At 52.4% G+C, this 23,197-nt stretch overlaps 10 non-coding genes across 10 annotated transcripts; all 10 read right to left on the bottom strand.

Annotated features, from left to right (window-relative positions):
* Positions 1-1,557: 1,557 nt before the first annotated feature.
* On the bottom strand, positions 1,558-1,676 carry LOC138394834 (5S ribosomal RNA). Its single transcript, XR_011235360.1, has one exon. It is a non-coding gene; the product is annotated as a 5S ribosomal RNA (ribosomal RNA).
* A 1,085-nt stretch (positions 1,677-2,761) lies between these two features.
* Positions 2,762-2,880, bottom strand: LOC138394864 (5S ribosomal RNA). Its single transcript, XR_011235389.1, has one exon. It is a non-coding gene; the product is annotated as a 5S ribosomal RNA (ribosomal RNA).
* A 3,464-nt stretch (positions 2,881-6,344) lies between these two features.
* LOC138394833 (5S ribosomal RNA) lies at positions 6,345-6,463 on the bottom strand. The gene has a single exon (XR_011235359.1). It is a non-coding gene; the product is annotated as a 5S ribosomal RNA (ribosomal RNA).
* Positions 6,464-7,548: 1,085 nt separating this feature from the next.
* LOC138394863 (5S ribosomal RNA) lies at positions 7,549-7,667 on the bottom strand. The gene has a single exon (XR_011235388.1). It is a non-coding gene; the product is annotated as a 5S ribosomal RNA (ribosomal RNA).
* Positions 7,668-11,131: 3,464 nt separating this feature from the next.
* On the bottom strand, positions 11,132-11,250 carry LOC138394867 (5S ribosomal RNA). The gene has a single exon (XR_011235392.1). It is a non-coding gene; the product is annotated as a 5S ribosomal RNA (ribosomal RNA).
* A 1,085-nt stretch (positions 11,251-12,335) lies between these two features.
* On the bottom strand, positions 12,336-12,454 carry LOC138394862 (5S ribosomal RNA). The gene has a single exon (XR_011235387.1). It is a non-coding gene; the product is annotated as a 5S ribosomal RNA (ribosomal RNA).
* A 3,465-nt stretch (positions 12,455-15,919) lies between these two features.
* Positions 15,920-16,038, bottom strand: LOC138394832 (5S ribosomal RNA). Its single transcript, XR_011235358.1, has one exon. It is a non-coding gene; the product is annotated as a 5S ribosomal RNA (ribosomal RNA).
* A 1,098-nt stretch (positions 16,039-17,136) lies between these two features.
* LOC138394996 (5S ribosomal RNA) lies at positions 17,137-17,255 on the bottom strand. The gene has a single exon (XR_011235498.1). It is a non-coding gene; the product is annotated as a 5S ribosomal RNA (ribosomal RNA).
* A 3,467-nt stretch (positions 17,256-20,722) lies between these two features.
* Positions 20,723-20,841, bottom strand: LOC138394831 (5S ribosomal RNA). The gene has a single exon (XR_011235357.1). It is a non-coding gene; the product is annotated as a 5S ribosomal RNA (ribosomal RNA).
* Positions 20,842-21,924: 1,083 nt separating this feature from the next.
* On the bottom strand, positions 21,925-22,043 carry LOC138394880 (5S ribosomal RNA). Its single transcript, XR_011235404.1, has one exon. It is a non-coding gene; the product is annotated as a 5S ribosomal RNA (ribosomal RNA).
* Between the last annotated feature and the right edge of the window lie 1,154 nt (positions 22,044-23,197).

Raw genomic sequence — 23,197 nt, 5'->3', positions numbered from 1 at the left:
ACATCCAGAGTAATACTCACGGGAGCCCCGTGTACATGGACCTAGTCAAAGATCGGATAAAGATACTTTGATTGACTCGTGCAGTGCCATTCTATAGAAGTGCTGATGAACTGCAGCTTCCTGTGTAAGCAAGGCGTATTCCCCAAACAGAAGGTTTCCCCTGGAACACAAGTTAGCCAGAATGAATCCAGAATGGCTCCACATGTGTTATATAAACTGTGAAATTAACAAACTACCTCAATGAGATAGTCATGGAACAGAGAGCAAAAGCTTTAAAAGGAAAAGCCAGCAAAATGATGAGAGTCGAGATGGGATTTGTTTGGGAGAAGTGTTTTTTCGGTTCCATGCCTTCGGAAAAAGATACACAGCGGCTTCCGACATATGAATAAACTCCCATTTTTATAAGGCGAGTGGTAGAGAGTTTTGGTACAGTTAATTGGGTCTAATAGAATAAAACTAATAATTGCTATTATTGCTCTTTAACATATCCATTTCCCAAATTAAAAGAAAGAGAGAAAGAAACAGATTGTAAATTTCTAGTTATAAACCCTGTTTAAATTGCACTATTTATTAATTTGGGGGAAATGATTAGTTTGGGGACTCCGTGTCCATCTATCTAGGAATATAGTAGAGCCTCTCCATGGATTTGGGCCGTCATTGACGTTGTTACTAAGTTTTCCATCTAAGTTGGCACCTTTGTCCCGTAGGTGCTATGTAGATTTTCTGTGACTTTGCATGTTATCCTTTTTACAAATTGCCTTCAACATTGTGTATTTGCTAGGAAATAAGAAATATTGAAACTATCGATTGAATGTTGATTTCAGATAGAGCTATCTTGCTGGACTCACTTAGGATTTCGACAGGTCTCCCATGCATACTGGCAAACATTCTATTTTGAGAACCGTAGGAGGTGAGGAAAATGAAGAAGGTGATTTTCCTTTCCCGTATATTGTTAGTGTCTTCCCCTGTTTGAGTATATTTTTAGAGCGTCGCTTGCAGTATTGAACAGAAGAATTTCATATCAACACCCTGTTCTTGCTCGTGACTTTCCAAAGAATGTTTTTACTTCTTAATCCTTAAGAATATTTTCTAAAGATTTAGACTTTTGAAAAGTGTTTCTAGGTGTCTTCTCATCTGGATTCTTAAATTCCTTTCCCGTGAACGAATAGCCAACTGTTTAGATTCCATGCTTCTGCATATATGGATATGATCGAATTTTTCCTTTCCTAGGGTAACGTGGTCATGTACTTGGACAACTTTAGAATTTGTCCTGAATTCAGAGCCGGTCCGTCAGCAGTTCCGGAGGCCCGGACCTGGGGCAGGTGTCTGAGGGCCGACAGCCTCGGGGACTGAGCCTCCACATCTCAAATCTGACCCTCTCTCCAGGGGCCACGGGGCAGGATCCGGGCCTGCCGGGGCGGGGTGGGGGTGGGCGGGGGCGGGAGCCAGGACGGGCGTGGAGGGCGAAGGGCCCCCCCCTTTCCCAGCCGAGGTGGGCGGAGGAGCCCCCCCTTCCCAGCCCAGGGCGGGCGGGACAGAAAAAGAGGCAAAGCAAAAAGCCTACAGCACCCGGTATTCCCAGGCGGTCTCCCATCCAAGTACTAACCGGGCCCGACCCTGCTTAGCTTCCGAGATCAGACGAGATCGGGCGCGTTCAGGGTGGTATGGCCGTAGACGACGGCGGCCGCCCCCGGACGCCTCAAGAGGCCGAGCTGCTGCTACGCGTCCCTCCCTGCCCAGTCCGGTCCCTCCCGCCGCCCTGGCCCTTCGCTAGACCACCTGTCCGTATCCGGGGCAGGCGGAGACTGACGGGTCTCGCGCGCATCCCCCCTCCCCCACCCAAACCGCGGACGCACCACCGTCCCGCAGCCCAAGGAGCAGCCCCACGGGCAAGCGCGCAGGGACAGACTTCCACGCGTGGGGACGGAGGGCCAGAGCCGGAGAGTGCGCGCGAGAGGGCCCTCCGCCGCCCCACGCGAGGGCACGGTGGAGAGGGGCCTTTGGGGCAGGGCCAGGACAAGGAGGCAGGGCCGTGTGCGCGGCTGGTCCTTCACCCCGAGGTCCTGAAGACGTGCAGTGTCCCCCCCACCCCGCCACCCCACTCCATCTGGGGAGGACTGTTCTGCCTCGATTTCCCCTCAGGGCCTGCATGTGGCAGCAGCACCCGCGTGGGGGTGGGGGGCCCAGAGCCGGCTGTCCTGTTGCTCGGTGGGGCGGGGTTTGGGGGTGGGGCGTCTGGGTTTGGGTGCGTGTGCTCCGTGTGCTGTTGTGTGTCCTCTCTGCCCGGGCGGCCGGCCACTTGCCCTGTGCGGTGCGCCGGTGTGTCTCTCGGGAGCCCCGGCCCGAGGCCCGGGTGTGCGGCAGAGAGGAAGTCCACGGTGGGCTGGGGGTCCGGGGGCCCAGGGGACGGTTTGCGGCCGTGGACTGTCCCGCGCCGGGTGTAGGGATTGTCCCGGGGGGGCCGGGGGGTGGAGACCCAGCAGCACTTAGGGATCCCGCCGCCCGGCCCGGTGTGGGCCCAGGGCTGGGGCTCCGCTGCTGGGCGGAACGGAACGGCTGGGATGCTCCGCCGCTGCCGCCGCCTGGCGGTGGTGCTGCAGCCGGGGAGAGGAGAGGAAGCCTCCGGCGGGCGCAGCGGGCGGCGACCGGGGCCAAGGGCGGGCGCGGAGGGCGGAGGGCCGAGGGCGGAGGGACCGGCCCACCCCCAGCCCCACCCCCCGACCCCCGACAGGCCGGCGGGCGGGACAAAAGAAGAGGCAAAAGCCTACAGCACCCGGTATTCCCAGGCGGTCTCCCATCCAAGTACTAACCAGGCCCGACCCTGCTTAGCTTCCGAGATCAGACGAGATCGGGCGCGTTCGGGGTGGTATGGCCGTAGACGACCGTGGCCGTCCCCGGACGCCTCAAGAGGCCGAGCTGCTGCCACGGGGCCCTCCCGGCCCAGCGCCCCCTCCCAACCCCCGCCGCCCCCCCTCCTCCCGCGCAGTCCTGCAGCCCACTAGCCTTCAAAGCCTTGCTCAGTAGCTGCTACACGCACATCAAAGACTCAATACTTTTCCACAAACACATACACCAATGACAACAAAAATCAAAGACTCAAGATGACATCCATTGAAAGCACGGAGGACACAAACGGAGGACAGCGTGTGACTTAGCAGATTCTACACACTGCAGGAGCTGACATGAAGGCCCAGGGAAATATTCCAAAGGAGTGTGCCATGGCTCAGAGCTCCTCGGCATGAGCAGACTGGCTTCGGCTGACAGCAGCTCTTAGATTTTCACAGTGGAGCCAGAACAGTAGAAAGTTCCTTCCTCGCCTTTCCTACTTCATGCAGTACTAAGTAGTCCACGGTTATATGGTGAATGGATACGGTTATTCTGTGGGATCATGCAAAGAAGAAATGCTGTTGGTGTCTTTGAGAACTGGGAATTTGGGGGTGAGAGAAAGAAGTGAAATCGATAAAGTAGCGTAAAAAAACTCTCAGTCTCAGATTGAATTTGGATTATCAGTGGACACTCAATGTGTTTTTCTTTAATTTTTTTTTTTTTATCCCCATGGAGGGTGCTGAGAAGTAGGTGCAAACTGAACAGTAGTGCATTTCACCAGCATCTAGATCGTGGTCTCCACAAACCATTGTTATTAAATGGTCCGAAGCCTTACCGGAGACACAGGCTGACTTCAAGTCCGGGGCAGGAAATGGACGCTTCTTCTGCCGGGAAGCGTGGATGCTCTGATATCCAACAGAACGAGGGTCATGTCAAAAGACACAGGAACCAGAATGAGTAGACTCCCGTCTGCCAAACACAGGACGGTTTGATCACCAGTAAGTATAATAATTGCAAGATATTGAAGCACATTAAATGTGTTTAAATCCACGACTAAACCCCTAACAATGCAAAAATAACTCGGGTCCCCCACTGTGGAGAGCGGGAGGAAACAAAGTGAAATGGTGACAACCGGGACTGCCCCCAACTGGTTGGGATGTATGGACACTCTTTCCAAAGACCTCTCAACCGAGCACAATGTATGTACTGTATTTGGACTGGATTCCAAGAAACTGAAATGAGTGTATGTGTGTCAGGGAAACGCAAACATTGAGGACTTGCTGTTCTCTCCAATACGGTTAGATTCTTAGATGGAATAATGTGGCTGCGGTTACATTTAAAAAGGAAAGAAAGCCTCTACCTTTGATAGAAACATATTGACTTTTTGTCGATGGAGGGATATCGTTAAGGGGATCATGAACTTAAGGTAGGAGGGGTATAAAAGAAACAAGATCTGACCAAGGGTTGATGATTTCTTGAGTCAGGGTAGTGAGTAGGTATTATATATTCTTTCTGTTTTTGTTTATATTTCAAATTTTCCATAACAAAAAGTTTCCAAAGATACCATAAACACGGTACAAAACAAGTTGCAAACAGGACAAGGGATCTGTAGCGCATACAATTGGCAAAATATCACTGCTACAGAATATCTATGTGTAATAGGCTTAATACGCGTTTGACACTGTATCCTCATTATTAATCAAGGAAACACAAAATAAAAAATGAAGCAAGATGTAGTTCCAAACTCACCAGATTGAGGAAACTTAAAACACTGATCACTGTGTTGGCTGGGAGGAGAACTCTTAACACGCACACTGCTGATATGGGAGGTGAAATTATAGAACCATTTGGAAAACAATGTAGCATAAATGGATATGAATGAACACTGGCATAATTTAGGAACAAGCATATTCTCTGAGTAGCACGTACCAGAGAGAAGATAGGGCACACGTGACCAGGAAACATCCAGAGTAATACTCACGGGAGCCCCGTGTACATGGACCTAGTCAAAGATCGGATAAAGATACTTTGATTGACTCGTGCAGTGCCATTCTATAGAAGTGCTGATGAACTGCAGCTTCCTGTGTAAGCAAGGCGTATTCCCCAAACAGAAGGTTTCCCCTGGAACACAAGTTAGCCAGAATGAATCCAGAATGGCTCCACATGTGTTATATAAACTGTGAAATTAACAAACTACCTCAATGAGATAGTCATGGAACAGAGAGCAAAAGCTTTAAAAGGAAAAGCCAGCAAAATGATGAGAGTCGAGATGGGATTTGTTTGGGAGAAGTGTTTTTTCGGTTCCATGCCTTCGGAAAAAGATACACAGCGGCTTCCGACATATGAATAAACTCCCATTTTTATAAGGCGAGTGGTAGAGAGTTTTGGTACAGTTAATTGGGTCTAATAGAATAAAACTAATAATTGCTATTATTGCTCTTTAACATATCCATTTCCCAAATTAAAAGAAAGAGAGAAAGAAACAGATTGTAAATTTCTAGTTATAAACCCTGTTTAAATTGCACTATTTATTAATTTGGGGGAAATGATTAGTTTGGGGACTCCGTGTCCATCTATCTAGGAATATAGTAGAGCCTCTCCATGGATTTGGGCCGTCATTGACGTTGTTACTAAGTTTTCCATCTAAGTTGGCACCTTTGTCCCGTAGGTGCTATGTAGATTTTCTGTGACTTTGCATGTTATCCTTTTTACAAATTGCCTTCAACATTGTGTATTTGCTAGGAAATAAGAAATATTGAAACTATCGATTGAATGTTGATTTCAGATAGAGCTATCTTACTGGACTCACTTAGGATTTCGACAGGTCTCCCATGCATACTGGCAAACATTCTATTTTGAGAACCGTAGGAGGTGAGGAAAATGAAGAAGGTGATTTTCCTTTCCCGTATATTGTTAGTGTCTTCCCCTGTTTGAGTATATTTTTAGAGCGTCGCTTGCAGTATTGAACAGAAGAATTTCATATCAACACCCTGTTCTTGCTCGTGACTTTCCAAAGAATGTTTTTACTTCTTAATCCTTAAGAATATTTTCTAAAGATTTAGACTTTTGAAAAGTGTTTCTAGGTGTCTTCTCATCTGGATTCTTAAATTCCTTTCCCGTGAACGAATAGCCAACTGTTTAGATTCCATGCTTCTGCATATATGGATATGATCGAATTTTTCCTTTCCTAGGGTAACGTGGTCATGTACTTGGACAACTTTAGAATTTGTCCTGAATTCAGAGCCGGTCCGTCAGCAGTTCCGGAGGCCCGGACCTGGGGCAGGTGTCTGAGGGCCGACAGCCTCGGGGACTGAGCCTCCACATCTCAAATCTGACCCTCTCTCCAGGGGCCACGGGGCAGGATCCGGGCCTGCCGGGGCGGGGTGGGGGTGGGCGGGGGCGGGAGCCAGGACGGGCGTGGAGGGCGAAGGGCCCCCCCCTTTCCCAGCCGAGGTGGGCGGAGGAGCCCCCCCTTCCCAGCCCAGGGCGGGCGGGACAGAAAAAGAGGCAAAGCAAAAAGCCTACAGCACCCGGTATTCCCAGGCGGTCTCCCATCCAAGTACTAACCGGGCCCGACCCTGCTTAGCTTCCGAGATCAGACGAGATCGGGCGCGTTCAGGGTGGTATGGCCGTAGACGACGGCGGCCGCCCCCGGACGCCTCAAGAGGCCGAGCTGCTGCTACGCGTCCCTCCCTGCCCAGTCCGGTCCCTCCCGCCGCCCTGGCCCTTCGCTAGACCACCTGTCCGTATCCGGGGCAGGCGGAGACTGACGGGTCTCGCGCGCATCCCCCCTCCCCCACCCAAACCGCGGACGCACCACCGTCCCGCAGCCCAAGGAGCAGCCCCACGGGCAAGCGCGCAGGGACAGACTTCCACGCGTGGGGACGGAGGGCCAGAGCCGGAGAGTGCGCGCGAGAGGGCCCTCCGCCGCCCCACGCGAGGGCACGGTGGAGAGGGGCCTTTGGGGCAGGGCCAGGACAAGGAGGCAGGGCCGTGTGCGCGGCTGGTCCTTCACCCCGAGGTCCTGAAGACGTGCAGTGTCCCCCCCACCCCGCCACCCCACTCCGTCTGGGGAGGACTGTTCTGCCTCGATTTCCCCTCAGGGCCTGCATGTGGCAGCAGCACCCGCGTGGGGGTGGGGGGCCCAGAGCCGGCTGTCCTGTTGCTCGGTGGGGCGGGGTTTGGGGGTGGGGCGTCTGGGTTTGGGTGCGTGTGCTCCGTGTGCTGTTGTGTGTCCTCTCTGCCCGGGCGGCCGGCCACTTGCCCTGTGCGGTGCGCCAGTGTGTCTCTCGGGAGCCCCGGCCCGAGGCCCGGGTGTGCGGCAGAGAGGAAGTCCACGGTGGGCTGGGGGTCCGGGGGCCCAGGGGACGGTTTGCGGCCGTGGACTGTCCCGCGCCGGGTGTAGGGATTGTCCCGGGGGGGCCGGGGGGTGGAGACCCAGCAGCACTTAGGGATCCCGCCGCCCGGCCCGGTGTGGGCCCAGGGCTGGGGCTCCGCTGCTGGGCGGAACGGAACGGCTGGGATGCTCCGCCGCTGCCGCCGCCTGGCGGTGGTGCTGCAGCCGGGGAGAGGAGAGGAAGCCTCCGGCGGGCGCAGCGGGCGGCGACCGGGGCCAAGGGCGGGCGCGGAGGGCGGAGGGCCGAGGGCGGAGGGACCGGCCCACCCCCAGCCCCACCCCCCGACCCCCGACAGGCCGGCGGGCGGGACAAAAGAAGAGGCAAAAGCCTACAGCACCCGGTATTCCCAGGCGGTCTCCCATCCAAGTACTAACCAGGCCCGACCCTGCTTAGCTTCCGAGATCAGACGAGATCGGGCGCGTTCGGGGTGGTATGGCCGTAGACGACCGTGGCCGTCCCCGGACGCCTCAAGAGGCCGAGCTGCTGCCACGGGGCCCTCCCGGCCCAGCGCCCCCTCCCAACCCCCGCCGCCCCCCCTCCTCCCGCGCAGTCCTGCAGCCCACTAGCCTTCAAAGCCTTGCTCAGTAGCTGCTACACGCACATCAAAGACTCAATACTTTTCCACAAACACATACACCAATGACAACAAAAATCAAAGACTCAAGATGACATCCATTGAAAGCACGGAGGACACAAACGGAGGACAGCGTGTGACTTAGCAGATTCTACACACTGCAGGAGCTGACATGAAGGCCCAGGGAAATATTCCAAAGGAGTGTGCCATGGCTCAGAGCTCCTCGGCATGAGCAGACTGGCTTCGGCTGACAGCAGCTCTTAGATTTTCACAGTGGAGCCAGAACAGTAGAAAGTTCCTTCCTCGCCTTTCCTACTTCATGCAGTACTAAGTAGTCCACGGTTATATGGTGAATGGATACGGTTATTCTGTGGGATCATGCAAAGAAGAAATGCTGTTGGTGTCTTTGAGAACTGGGAATTTGGGGGTGAGAGAAAGAAGTGAAATCGATAAAGTAGCGTAAAAAAACTCTCAGTCTCAGATTGAATTTGGATTATCAGTGGACACTCAATGTGTTTTTCTTTAATTTTTTTTTTTTTATCCCCATGGAGGGTGCTGAGAAGTAGGTGCAAACTGAACAGTAGTGCATTTCACCAGCATCTAGATCGTGGTCTCCACAAACCATTGTTATTAAATGGTCCGAAGCCTTACCGGAGACACAGGCTGACTTCAAGTCCGGGGCAGGAAATGGACGCTTCTTCTGCCGGGAAGCGTGGATGCTCTGATATCCAACAGAACGAGGGTCATGTCAAAAGACACAGGAACCAGAATGAGTAGACTCCCGTCTGCCAAACACAGGACGGTTTGATCACCAGTAAGTATAATAATTGCAAGATATTGAAGCACATTAAATGTGTTTAAATCCACGACTAAACCCCTAACAATGCAAAAATAACTCGGGTCCCCCACTGTGGAGAGCGGGAGGAAACAAAGTGAAATGGTGACAACCGGGACTGCCCCCAACTGGTTGGGATGTATGGACACTCTTTCCAAAGACCTCTCAACCGAGCACAATGTATGTACTGTATTTGGACTGGATTCCAAGAAACTGAAATGAGTGTATGTGTGTCAGGGAAACGCAAACATTGAGGACTTGCTGTTCTCTCCAATACGGTTAGATTCTTAGATGGAATAATGTGGCTGCGGTTACATTTAAAAAGGAAAGAAAGCCTCTACCTTTGATAGAAACATATTGACTTTTTGTCGATGGAGGGATATCGTTAAGGGGATCATGAACTTAAGGTAGGAGGGGTATAAAAGAAACAAGATCTGACCAAGGGTTGATGATTTCTTGAGTCAGGGTAGTGAGTAGGTATTATATATTCTTTCTGTTTTTGTTTATATTTCAAATTTTCCATAACAAAAAGTTTCCAAAGATACCATAAACACGGTACAAAACAAGTTGCAAACAGGACAAGGGATCTGTAGCGCATACAATTGGCAAAATATCACTGCTACAGAATATCTATGTGTAATAGGCTTAATACGCGTTTGACACTGTATCCTCATTATTAATCAAGGAAACACAAAATAAAAAATGAAGCAAGATGTAGTTCCAAACTCACCAGATTGAGGAAACTTAAAACACTGATCACTGTGTTGGCTGGGAGGAGAACTCTTAACACGCACACTGCTGATATGGGAGGTGAAATTATAGAACCATTTGGAAAACAATGTAGCATAAATGGATATGAATGAACACTGGCATAATTTAGGAACAAGCATATTCTCTGAGTAGCACGTACCAGAGAGAAGATAGGGCACACGTGACCAGGAAACATCCAGAGTAATACTCACGGGAGCCCCGTGTACATGGACCTAGTCAAAGATCGGATAAAGATACTTTGATTGACTCGTGCAGTGCCATTCTATAGAAGTGCTGATGAACTGCAGCTTCCTGTGTAAGCAAGGCGTATTCCCCAAACAGAAGGTTTCCCCTGGAACACAAGTTAGCCAGAATGAATCCAGAATGGCTCCACATGTGTTATATAAACTGTGAAATTAACAAACTACCTCAATGAGATAGTCATGGAACAGAGAGCAAAAGCTTTAAAAGGAAAAGCCAGCAAAATGATGAGAGTCGAGATGGGATTTGTTTGGGAGAAGTGTTTTTTCGGTTCCATGCCTTCGGAAAAAGATACACAGCGGCTTCCGACATATGAATAAACTCCCATTTTTATAAGGCGAGTGGTAGAGAGTTTTGGTACAGTTAATTGGGTCTAATAGAATAAAACTAATAATTGCTATTATTGCTCTTTAACATATCCATTTCCCAAATTAAAAGAAAGAGAGAAAGAAACAGATTGTAAATTTCTAGTTATAAACCCTGTTTAAATTGCACTATTTATTAATTTGGGGGAAATGATTAGTTTGGGGACTCCGTGTCCATCTATCTAGGAATATAGTAGAGCCTCTCCATGGATTTGGGCCGTCATTGACGTTGTTACTAAGTTTTCCATCTAAGTTGGCACCTTTGTCCCGTAGGTGCTATGTAGATTTTCTGTGACTTTGCATGTTATCCTTTTTACAAATTGCCTTCAACATTGTGTATTTGCTAGGAAATAAGAAATATTGAAACTATCGATTGAATGTTGATTTCAGATAGAGCTATCTTACTGGACTCACTTAGGATTTCGACAGGTCTCCCATGCATACTGGCAAACATTCTATTTTGAGAACCGTAGGAGGTGAGGAAAATGAAGAAGGTGATTTTCCTTTCCCGTATATTGTTAGTGTCTTCCCCTGTTTGAGTATATTTTTAGAGCGTCGCTTGCAGTATTGAACAGAAGAATTTCATATCAACACCCTGTTCTTGCTCGTGACTTTCCAAAGAATGTTTTTACTTCTTAATCCTTAAGAATATTTTCTAAAGATTTAGACTTTTGAAAAGTGTTTCTAGGTGTCTTCTCATCTGGATTCTTAAATTCCTTTCCCGTGAACGAATAGCCAACTGTTTAGATTCCATGCTTCTGCATATATGGATATGATCGAATTTTTCCTTTCCTAGGGTAACGTGGTCATGTACTTGGACAACTTTAGAATTTGTCCTGAATTCAGAGCCGGTCCGTCAGCAGTTCCGGAGGCCCGGACCTGGGGCAGGTGTCTGAGGGCCGACAGCCTCGGGGACTGAGCCTCCACATCTCAAATCTGACCCTCTCTCCAGGGGCCACGGGGCAGGATCCGGGCCTGCCGGGGCGGGGTGGGGGTGGGCGGGGGCGGGAGCCAGGACGGGCGTGGAGGGCGAAGGGCCCCCCCCTTTCCCAGCCGAGGTGGGCGGAGGAGCCCCCCCTTCCCAGCCCAGGGCGGGCGGGACAGAAAAAGAGGCAAAGCAAAAAGCCTACAGCACCCGGTATTCCCAGGCGGTCTCCCATCCAAGTACTAACCGGGCCCAACCCTGCTTAGCTTCTGAGATCAGACGAGATCGGGCGCGTTCAGGGTGGTATGGCCGTAGACGACGGCGGCCGCCCCCGGACGCCTCAAGAGGCCGAGCTGCTGCTACGCGTCCCTCCCTGCCCAGTCCGGTCCCTCCCGCCGCCCTGGCCCTTCGCTAGACCACCTGTCCGTATCCGGGGCAGGCGGAGACTGACGGGTCTCGCGCGCATCCCCCCTCCCCCACCCAAACCGCGGACGCACCACCGTCCCGCAGCCCAAGGAGCAGCCCCACGGGCAAGCGCGCAGGGACAGACTTCCACGCGTGGGGACGGAGGGCCAGAGCCGGAGAGTGCGCGCGAGAGGGCCCTCCGCCGCCCCACGCGAGGGCACGGTGGAGAGGGGCCTTTGGGGCAGGGCCAGGACAAGGAGGCAGGGCCGTGTGCGCGGCTGGTCCTTCACCCCGAGGTCCTGAAGACGTGCAGTGTCCCCCCCACCCCGCCACCCCACTCCGTCTGGGGAGGACTGTTCTGCCTCGATTTCCCCTCAGGGCCTGCATGTGGCAGCAGCACCCGCGTGGGGGTGGGGGGCCCAGAGCCGGCTGTCCTGTTGCTCGGTGGGGCGGGGTTTGGGGGTGGGGCGTCTGGGTTTGGGTGCGTGTGCTCCGTGTGCTGTTGTGTGTCCTCTCTGCCCGGGCGGCCGGCCACTTGCCCTGTGCGGTGCGCCGGTGTGTCTCTCGGGAGCCCCGGCCCGAGGCCCGGGTGTGCGGCAGAGAGGAAGTCCACGGTGGGCTGGGGGTCCGGGGGCCCAGGGGACGGTTTGCGGCCGTGGACTGTCCCGCGCCGGGTGTAGGGATTGTCCCGGGGGGGCCGGGGGGTGGAGACCCAGCAGCACTTAGGGATCCCGCCGCCCGGCCCGGTGTGGGCCCAGGGCTGGGGCTCCGCTGCTGGGCGGAACGGAACGGCTGGGATGCTCCGCCGCTGCCGCCGCCTGGCGGTGGTGCTGCAGCCGGGGAGAGGAGAGGAAGCCTCCGGCGGGCGCAGCGGGCGGCGACCGGGGCCAAGGGCGGGCGCGGAGGGCGGAGGGCCGAGGGCGGAGGGACCGGCCCACCCCCAGCCCCACCCCCCGACCCCCGACAGGCCGGCGGGCGGGACAAAAGAAGAGGCAAAAGCCTACAGCACCCGGTATTCCCAGGCGGTCTCCCATCCAAGTACTAACCAGGCCCGACCCTGCTTAGCTTCCGAGATCAGACGAGATCGGGCGCGTTCGGGGTGGTATGGCCGTAGACGACCGTGGCCGTCCCCGGACGCCTCAAGAGGCCGAGCTGCTGCCACGGGGCCCTCCCGGCCCAGCGCCCCCTCCCAACCCCCGCCGCCCCCCCTCCTCCCGCGCAGTCCTGCAGCCCACTAGCCTTCAAAGCCTTGCTCAGTAGCTGCTACACGCACATCAAAGACTCAATACTTTTCCACAAACACATACACCAATGACAACAAAAATCAAAGACTCAAGATGACATCCATTGAAAGCACGGAGGACACAAACGGAGGACAGCGTGTGACTTAGCAGATTCTACACACTGCAGGAGCTGACATGAAGGCCCAGGGAAATATTCCAAAGGAGTGTGCCATGGCTCAGAGCTCCTCGGCATGAGCAGACTGGCTTCGGCTGACAGCAGCTCTTAGATTTTCACAGTGGAGCCAGAACAGTAGAAAGTTCCTTCCTCGCCTTTCCTACTTCATGCAGTACTAAGTAGTCCACGGTTATATGGTGAATGGATACGGTTATTCTGTGGGATCATGCAAAGAAGAAATGCTGTTGGTGTCTTTGAGAACTGGGAATTTGGGGGTGAGAGAAAGAAGTGAAATCGATAAAGTAGCGTAAAAAAACTCTCAGTCTCAGATTGAATTTGGATTATCAGTGGACACTCAATGTGTTTTTCTTTTATTTTTTTTTTTTTTATCCCCATGGAGGGTGCTGAGAAGTAGGTGCAAACTGAACAGTAGTGCATTTCACCAGCATCTAGATCGTGGTCTCCACAAACCATTGTTATTAAATGGTCCGAAGCCTTACCGGAGACACAGGCTGACTTCAAGTCCGGGGCAGGAAATGGACGCTTCTTCTGCCGGGAAGCGTGGATGCTCTGATATCCAACAGAACGAGGGTCATGTCAAAAGACACAGGAACCAGAATGAGTAGACTCCCGTCTGCCAAACACAGGACGGTTTGATCACCAGTAAGTATAATAATTGCAAGATATTGAAGCACATTAAATGTGTTTAAATCCACGACTAAACCCCTAACAATGCAAAAATAACTCGGGTCCCCCACTGTGGAGAGCGGGAGGAAACAAAGTGAAATGGTGACAACCGGGACTGCCCCCAACTGGTTGGGATGTATGGACACTCTTTCCAAAGACCTCTCAACCGAGCACAATGTATGTACTGTATTTGGACTGGATTCCAAGAAACTGAAATGAGTGTATGTGTGTCAGGGAAACGCAAACATTGAGGACTTGCTGTTCTCTCCAATACGGTTAGATTCTTAGATGGAATAATGTGGCTGCGGTTACATTTAAAAAGGAAAGAAAGCCTCTACCTTTGATAGAAACATATTGACTTTTTGTCGATGGAGGGATATCGTTAAGGGGATCATGAACTTAAGGTAGGAGGGGTATAAAAGAAACAAGATCTGACCAAGGGTTGATGATTTCTTGAGTCAGGGTAGTGAGTAGGTATTATATATTCTTTCTGTTTTTGTTTATATTTCAAATTTTCCATAACAAAAAGTTTCCAAAGATACCATAAACACGGTACAAAACAAGTTGCAAACAGGACAAGGGATCTGTAGCGCATACAATTGGCAAAATATCACTCCTACAGAATATCTATGTGTAATAGGCTTAATACGCGTTTGACACTGTATCCTCATTATTAATCAAGGAAACACAAAATAAAAAATGAAGCAAGATGTAGTTCCAAACTCACCAGATTGAGGAAACTTAAAACACTGATCACTGTGTTGGCTGGGAGGAGAACTCTTAACACGCACACTGCTGATATGGGAGGTGAAATTATAGAACCATTTGGAAAACAATGTAGCATAAATGGATATGAATGAACACTGGCATAATTTAGGAACAAGCATATTCTCTGAGTAGCACGTACCAGAGAGAAGATAGGGCACACGTGACCAGGAAACATCCAGAGTAATACTCACGGGAGCCCCGTGTACATGGACCTAGTCAAAGATCGGATAAAGATACTTTGATTGACTCGTGCAGTGCCATTCTATAGAAGTGCTGATGAACTGCAGCTTCCTGTGTAAGCAAGGCGTATTCCCCAAACAGAAGGTTTCCCCTGGAACACAAGTTAGCCAGAATGAATCCAGAATGGCTCCACATGTGTTATATAAACTGTGAAATTAACAAACTACCTCAATGAGATAGTCATGGAACAGAGAGCAAAAACTTTAAAAGGAAAAGCCAGCAAAATGATGAGAGTCGAGATGGGATTTGTTTGGGAGAAGTGTTTTTTCGGTTCCATGCCTTCGGAAAAAGATACACAGCGGCTTCCGACATATGAATAAACTCCCATTTTTATAAGGCGAGTGGTAGAGAGTTTTGGTACAGTTAATTGGGTCTAATAGAATAAAACTAATAATTGCTATTATTGCTCTTTAACATATCCATTTCCCAAATTAAAAGAAAGAGAGAAAGAAACAGATTGTAAATTTCTAGTTATAAACCCTGTTTAAATTGCACTATTTATTAATTTGGGGGAAATGATTAGTTTGGGGACTCCGTGTCCATCTATCTAGGAATATAGTAGAGCCTCTCCATGGATTTGGGCCGTCATTGACGTTGTTACTAAGTTTTCCATCTAAGTTGGCACCTTTGTCCCGTAGGTGCTATGTAGATTTTCTGTGACTTTGCATGTTATCCTTTTTACAAATTGCCTTCAACATTGTGTATTTGCTAGGAAATAAGAAATATTGAAACTATCGATTGAATGTTGATTTCAGATAGAGCTATCTTGCTGGACTCACTTAGGATTTCGACAGGTCTCCCATGCATACTGGCAAACATTCTATTTTGAGAACCGTAGGAGGTGAGGAAAATGAAGAAGGTGATTTTCCTTTCCCGTATATTGTTAGTGTCTTCCCCTGTTTGAGTATATTTTTAGAGCGTCACTTGCAGTATTGAACAGAAGAATTTCATATCAACACCCTGTTCTTGCTCGTGACTTTCCAAAGAATGTTTTTACTTCTTAATCCTTAAGAATATTTTCTAAAGATTTAGACTTTTGAAAAGTGTTTCTAGGTGTCTTCTCATCTGGATTCTTAAATTCCTTTCCCGTGAACGAATAGCCAACTGTTTAGATTCCATGCTTCTGCATATATGGATATGATCGAATTTTTCCTTTCCTAGGGTAACGTGGTCATGTACTTGGACAACTTTAGAATTTGTCCTGAATTCAGAGCCGGTCCGTCAGCAGTTCCGGAGGCCCGGACCTGGGGCAGGTGTCTGAGGGCCGACAGCCTCGGGGACTGAGCCTCCACATCTCAAATCTGACCCTCTCTCCAGGGGCCACGGGGCAGGATCCGGGCCTGCCGGGGCGGGGTGGGGGTGGGCGGGGGCGGGAGCCAGGACGGGCGTGGAGGGCGAAGGGCCCCCCCCTTTCCCAGCCGAGGTGGGCGGAGGAGCCCCCCCTTCCCAGCCCAGGGCGGGCGGGACAGAAAAAGAGGCAAAGCAAAAAGCCTACAGCACCCGGTATTCCCAGGCGGTCTCCCATCCAAGTACTAACCGGGCCCGACCCTGCTTAGCTTCCGAGATCAGACGAGATCGGGCGCGTTCAGGGTGGTATGGCCGTAGACGACGGCGGCCGCCCCCGGACGCCTCAAGAGGCCGAGCTGCTGCTACGCGTCCCTCCCTGCCCAGTCCGGTCCCTCCCGCCGCCCTGGCCCTTCGCTAGACCACCTGTCCGTATCCGGGGCAGGCGGAGACTGACGGGTCTCGCGCGCATCCCCCCTCCCCCACCCAAACCGCGGACGCACCACCGTCCCGCAGCCCAAGGAGCAGCCCCACGGGCAAGCGCGCAGGGACAGACTTCCACGCGTGGGGACGGAGGGCCAGAGCCGGAGAGTGCGCGCGAGAGGGCCCTCCGCCGCCCCACGCGAGGGCACGGTGGAGAGGGGCTTTGGGGCAGGGCCAGGACAAGGAGGCAGGGCCGTGTGCGCGGCTGGTCCTTCACCCCGAGGTCCTGAAGACGTGCAGTGTCCCCCCCACCCCGCCACCCCACTCCGTCTGGGGAGGACTGTTCTGCCTCGATTTCCCCTCAGGGCCTGCATGTGGCAGCAGCACCCGCGTGGGGGTGGGGGGCCCAGAGCCGGCTGTCCTGTTGCTCGGTGGGGCGGGGTTTGGGGGTGGGGCGTCTGGGTTTGGGTGCGTGTGCTCCGTGTGCTGTTGTGTGTCCTCTCTGCCCGGGCGGCCGGCCACTTGCCCTGTGCGGTGCGCCGGTGTGTCTCTCGGGAGCCCCGGCCCGAGGCCCGGGTGTGCGGCGGAGAGGAAGTCCACGGTGGGCTGGGGGTCCGGGGGCCCAGGGGACGGTTTGCCGCCGTGGACTGTCCCGCGCCGGGTGTAGGGATTGTCCCGGGGGGGCCGGGGGGTGGAGACCCAGCAGCACTTAGGGATCCCGCCGCCCGGCCCGGTGTGGGCCCAGGGCTGGGGCTCCGCTGCTGGGCGGAACGGAACGGCTGGGATGCTCCGCCGCTGCCGCCGCCTGGCGGTGGTGCTGCAGCCGGGGAGAGGAGAGGAAGCCTCCGGCGGGCGCAGCGGGCGGCGACCGGGGCCAAGAGCGGGCGCGGAGGGCGGAGGGCCGAGGGCCGAGGGCCGAGGGCGGAGGGACCGGCCCACCCCCAGCCCCACCCCCCGACCCCCGACAGGCCGGCGGGCGGGACAAAAGAAGAGGCAAAAGCCTACAGCACCCGGTATTCCCAGGCGGTCTCCCATCCAAGTACTAACCAGGCCCGACCCTGCTTAGCTTCCGAGATCAGACGAGATCGGGCGCGTTCAGGGTGGTATGGCCGTAGACGACCGTGGCCGTCCCCGGACGCCTCAAGAGGCCGAGCTGCTGCCACGGGGCCCTCCCGGCCCAGCGCCCCCTCCCAACCCCCGCCGCCCCCCCTCCTCCCGCGCAGTCCTGCAGCCCACTAGCCTTCAAAGCCTTGCTCAGTAGCTGCTACACGCACATCAAAGACTCAATACTTTTCCACAAACACATACACCAATGACAACAAAAATCAAAGACTCAAGATGACATCCATTGAAAGCACGGAGGACACAAACGGAGGACAGCGTGTGACTTAGCAGATTCTACACACTGCAGGAGCTGACATGAAGGCCCAGGGAAATATTCCAAAGGAGTGTGCCATGGCTCAGAGCTCCTCGGCATGAGCAGACTGGCTTCGGCTGACAGCAGCTCTTAGATTTTCACAGTGGAGCCAGAACAGTAGAAAGTTCCTTCCTCGCCTTTCCTACTTCATGCAGTACTAAGTAGTCCACGGTTATATGGTGAATGGATACGATTATTCTGTGGGATCATGCAAAGAAGAAATGCTGTTGGTGTCTTTGAGAACTGGGAATTTGGGGGTGAGAGAAAGAAGTGAAATCGATAAAGTAGCGTAAAAAAACTCTCAGTCTCAGATTGAATTTGGATTATCAGTGGACACTCAATGTGTTTTTCTTTAATTTTTTTTTTTTTTTATCCCCATGGAGGGTGCTGAGAAGTAGGTGCAAACTGAACAGTAGTGCATTTCACCAGCATCTAGATCGTGGTCTCCACAAACCATTGTTATTAAATGGTCCGAAGCCTTACCGGAGACACAGGCTGACTTCAAGTCCGGGGCAGGAAATGGACGCTTCTTCTGCCGGGAAGCGTGGATGCTCTGATATCCAACAGAACGAGGGTCATGTCAAAAGACACAGGAACCAGAATGAGTAGACTCCCGTCTGCCAAACACAGGACGGTTTGATCACCAGTAAGTATAATAATTGCAAGATATTGAAGCACATTAAATGTGTTTAAATCCACGACTAAACCCCTAACAATGCAAAAATAACTCGGGTCCCCCACTGTGGAGAGCGGGAGGAAACAAAGTGAAATGGTGACAACCGGGACTGCCCCCAACTGGTTGGGATGTATGGACACTCTTTCCAAAGACCTCTCAACCGAGCACAATGTATGTACTGTATTTGGACTGGATTCCAAGAAACTGAAATGAGTGTATGTGTGTCAGGGAAACGCAAACATTGAGGACTTGCTGTTCTCTCCAATACGGTTAGATTCTTAGATGGAATAATGTGGCTGCGGTTACATTTAAAAAGGAAGGAAAGCCTCTACCTTTGATAGAAACATATTGACTTTTTGTCGATGGAGGGATATCGTTAAGGGGATCATGAACTTAAGGTAGGAGGGGTATAAAAGAAACAAGATCTGACCAAGGGTTGATGATTTCTTGAGTCAGGGTAGTGAGTAGGTATTATAGTATTCTTTCTGTTTCTGTTTATATTTCAAATTTTCCATAACAAAAAGTTTCCAAAGATACCATAAACACGGTACAAAACAAGTTGCAAACAGGACAAGGGATCTGTAGCGCATACAATTGGCAAAATATCACTCCTACAGAATATCTATGTGTAATAGGCTTAATACGCATTTGACACTGTATCCTCATTATTAATCAAGGAAACACAAAATAAAAAATGAAGCAAGATGTAGTTCCAAACTCACCAGATTGAGGAAACTTAAAACACTGATCACTGTGTTGGCTGGGAGGAGAACTCTTAACACGCACACTGCTGATATGGGAGGTGAAATTATAGAACCATTTGGAAAACAATGTAGCATAAATGGATATGAATGAACACTGGCATAATTTAGGAACAAGCATATTCTCTGAGTAGCACGTACCAGAGAGAAGATAGGGCACACGTGACCAGGAAACATCCAGAGTAATACTCACGGGAGCCCCGTGTACATGGACCTAGTCAAAGATCGGATAAAGATACTTTGATTGACTCGTGCAGTGCCATTCTATAGAAGTGCTGATGAACTGCAGCTTCCTGTGTAAGCAAGGCGTATTCCCCAAACAGAAGGTTTCCCCTGGAACACAAGTTAGCCAGAATGAATCCAGAATGGCTCCACATGTGTTATATAAACTGTGAAATTAACAAACTACCTCAATGAGATAGTCATGGAACAGAGAGCAAAAACTTTAAAAGGAAAAGCCAGCAAAATGATGAGAGTCGAGATGGGATTTGTTTGGGAGAAGTGTTTTTTCGGTTCCATGCCTTCGGAAAAAGATACACAGCGGCTTCCGACATATGAATAAACTCCCATTTTTATAAGGCGAGTGGTAGAGAGTTTTGGTACAGTTAATTGGGTCTAATAGAATAAAACTAATAATTGCTATTATTGCTCTTTAACATATCCATTTCCCAAATTAAAAGAAAGAGAGAAAGAAACAGATTGTAAATTTCTAGTTATAAACCCTGTTTAAATTGCACTATTTATTAATTTGGGGGAAATGATTAGTTTGGGGACTCCGTGTCCATCTATCTAGGAATATAGTAGAGCCTCTCCATGGATTTGGGCCGTCATTGACGTTGTTACTAAGTTTTCCATCTAAGTTGGCACCTTTGTCCCGTAGGTGCTATGTAGATTTTCTGTGACTTTGCATGTTATCCTTTTTACAAATTGCCTTCAACATTGTGTATTTGCTAGGAAATAAGAAATATTGAAACTATCGATTGAATGTTGATTTCAGATAGAGCTATCTTGCTGGACTCACTTAGGATTTCGACAGGTCTCCCATGCATACTGGCAAACATTCTATTTTGAGAACCGTAGGAGGTGAGGAAAATGAAGAAGGTGATTTTCCTTTCCCGTATATTGTTAGTGTCTTCCCCTGTTTGAGTATATTTTTAGAGCGTCGCTTGCAGTATTGAACAGAAGAATTTCATATCAACACCCTGTTCTTGCTCGTGACTTTCCAAAGAATGTTTTTACTTCTTAATCCTTAAGAATATTTTCTAAAGATTTAGACTTTTGAAAAGTGTTTCTAGGTGTCTTCTCATCTGGATTCTTAAATTCCTTTCCCGTGAACGAATAGCCAACTGTTTAGATTCCATGCTTCTGCATATATGGATATGATCGAATTTTTCCTTTCCTAGGGTAACGTGGTCATGTACTTGGACAACTTTAGAATTTGTCCTGAATTCAGAGCCGGTCCGTCAGCAGTTCCGGAGGCCCGGACCTGGGGCAGGTGTCTGAGGGCCGACAGCCTCGGGGACTGAGCCTCCACATCTCAAATCTGACCCTCTCTCCAGGGGCCACGGGGCAGGATCCGGGCCTGCCGGGGCGGGGTGGGGGTGGGCGGGGGCGGGAGCCAGGACGGGCGTGGAGGGCGAAGGGCCCCCCCCTTTCCCAGCCGAGGTGGGCGGAGGAGCCCCCCCTTCCCAGCCCAGGGCGGGCGGGACAGAAAAAGAGGCAAAGCAAAAAGCCTACAGCACCCGGTATTCCCAGGCGGTCTCCCATCCAAGTACTAACCGGGCCCGACCCTGCTTAGCTTCCGAGATCAGACGAGATCGGGCGCGTTCAGGGTGGTATGGCCGTAGACGACGGCGGCCGCCCCCGGACGCCTCAAGAGGCCGAGCTGCTGCTACGCGTCCCTCCCTGCCCAGTCCGGTCCCTCCCGCCGCCCTGGCCCTTCGCTAGACCACCTGTCCGTATCCGGGGCAGGCGGAGACTGACGGGTCTCGCGCGCATCCCCCCTCCCCCACCCAAACCGCGGACGCACCACCGTCCCGCAGCCCAAGGAGCAGCCCCACGGGCAAGCGCGCAGGGACAGACTTCCACGCGTGGGGACGGAGGGCCAGAGCCGGAGAGTGCGCGCGAGAGGGCCCTCCGCCGCCCCACGCGAGGGCACGGTGGAGAGGGGCTTTGGGGCAGGGCCAGGACAAGGAGGCAGGGCCGTGTGCGCGGCTGGTCCTTCACCCCGAGGTCCTGAAGACGTGCAGTGTCCCCCCCACCCCGCCACCCCACTCCGTCTGGGGAGGACTGTTCTGCCTCGATTTCCCCTCAGGGCCTGCATGTGGCAGCAGCACCCGCGTGGGGGTGGGGGGCCCAGAGCCGGCTGTCCTGTTGCTCGGTGGGGCGGGGTTTGGGGGTGGGGCGTTTGGGTTTGGGTGCGTGTGCTCCGTGTGCTGTTGTGTGTCCTCTCTGCCCGGGCGGCCGGCCACTTGCCCTGTGCGGTGCGCCGGTGTGTCTCTCGGGAGCCCCGGCCCGAGGCCCGGGTGTGCGGCGGAGAGGAAGTCCACGGTGGGCTGGGGGTCCGGGGGCCCAGGGGACGGTTTGCCGCCGTGGACTGTCCCGCGCCGGGTGTAGGGATTGTCCCGGGGGCCCGGGGGGTGGAGACCCAGCAGCACTTAGGGATCCCGCCGCCCGGCCCGGTGTGGGCCCAGGGCTGGGGCTCCGCTGCTGGGCGGAACGGAACGGCTGGGATGCTCCGCCGCTGCCGCCGCCTGGCGGTGGTGCTGCAGCCGGGGAGAGGAGAGGAAGCCTCCGGCGGGCGCAGCGGGCGGCGACCGGGGCCAAGGGCGGGCGCGGAGGGCGGAGGGCCGAGGGCGGAGGGACCGGCCCACCCCCAGCCCCACCCCCCGACCCCCGACAGGCCGGCGGGCCGGACAAAAGAAGAGGCAAAAGCCTACAGCACTCGGTATTCCCAGGCGGTCTCCCATCCAAGTACTAACCAGGCCCGACCCTGCTTAGCTTCCGAGATCAGACGAGATCGGGCGCGTTCAGGGTGGTATGGCCGTAGACGACCGTGGCCGTCCCCGGACGCCTCAAGAGGCCGAGCTGCTGCCACGGGGCCCTCCCGGCCCAGCGCCCCCTCCCAACCCCCGCCGCCCCCCCCCCCTCCCGCGCAGTCCTGCAGCCCACTAGCCTTCAAAGCCTTGCTCAGTAGCTGCTACACGCACATCAAAGACTCAATACTTTTCCACAAACACATACACCAATGACAACAAAAATCAAAGACTCAAGATGACATCCATTGAAAGCACGGAGGACACAAACGGAGGACAGCGTGTGACTTAGCAGATTCTACACACTGCAGGAGCTGACATGAAGGCCCAGGGAAATATTCCAAAGGAGTGTGCCATGGCTCAGAGCTCCTCGGCATGAGCAGACTGGCTTCGGCTGACAGCAGCTCTTAGATTTTCACAGTGGAGCCAGAACAGTAGAAAGTTCCTTCCTCGCCTTTCCTACTTCATGCAGTACTAAGTAGTCCACGGTTATATGGTGAATGGATACGATTATTCTGTGGGATCATGCAAAGAAGAAATGCTGTTGGTGTCTTTGAGAACTGGGAATTTGGGGGTGAGAGAAAGAAGTGAAATCGATAAAGTAGCGTAAAAAAACTCTCAGTCTCAGATTGAATTTGGATTATCAGTGGACACTCAATGTGTTTTTCTTTAATTTTTTTTTTTTTTTATCCCCATGGAGGGTGCTGAGAAGTAGGTGCAAACTGAACAGTAGTGCATTTCACCAGCATCTAGATCGTGGTCTCCACAAACCATTGTTATTAAATGGTCCGAAGCCTTACCGGAGACACAGGCTGACTTCAAGTCCGGGGCAGGAAATGGACGCTTCTTCTGCCGGGAAGCGTGGATGCTCTGATATCCAACAGAACGAGGGTCATGTCAAAAGACACAGGAACCAGAATGAGTAGACTCCCGTCTGCCAAACACAGGACGGTTTGATCACCAGTAAGTATAATAATTGCAAGATATTGAAGCACATTAAATGTGTTTAAATCCACGACTAAACCCCTAACAATGCAAAAATAACTCGGGTCCCCCACTGTGGAGAGCGGGAGGAAACAAAGTGAAATGGTGACAACCGGGACTGCCCCCAACTGGTTGGGATGTATGGACACTCTTTCCAAAGACCTCTCAACCGAGCACAATGTATGT

Source organism: Eulemur rufifrons, chromosome 14, assembly GCF_041146395.1.
Source record: "Eulemur rufifrons isolate Redbay chromosome 14, OSU_ERuf_1, whole genome shotgun sequence".
NCBI classification, from domain to species: domain Eukaryota; kingdom Metazoa; phylum Chordata; class Mammalia; order Primates; family Lemuridae; genus Eulemur; species Eulemur rufifrons.
Note: the sequence above shows the minus strand (reverse complement) of the source record. Positions and strands in the feature narration are given on the sequence as shown.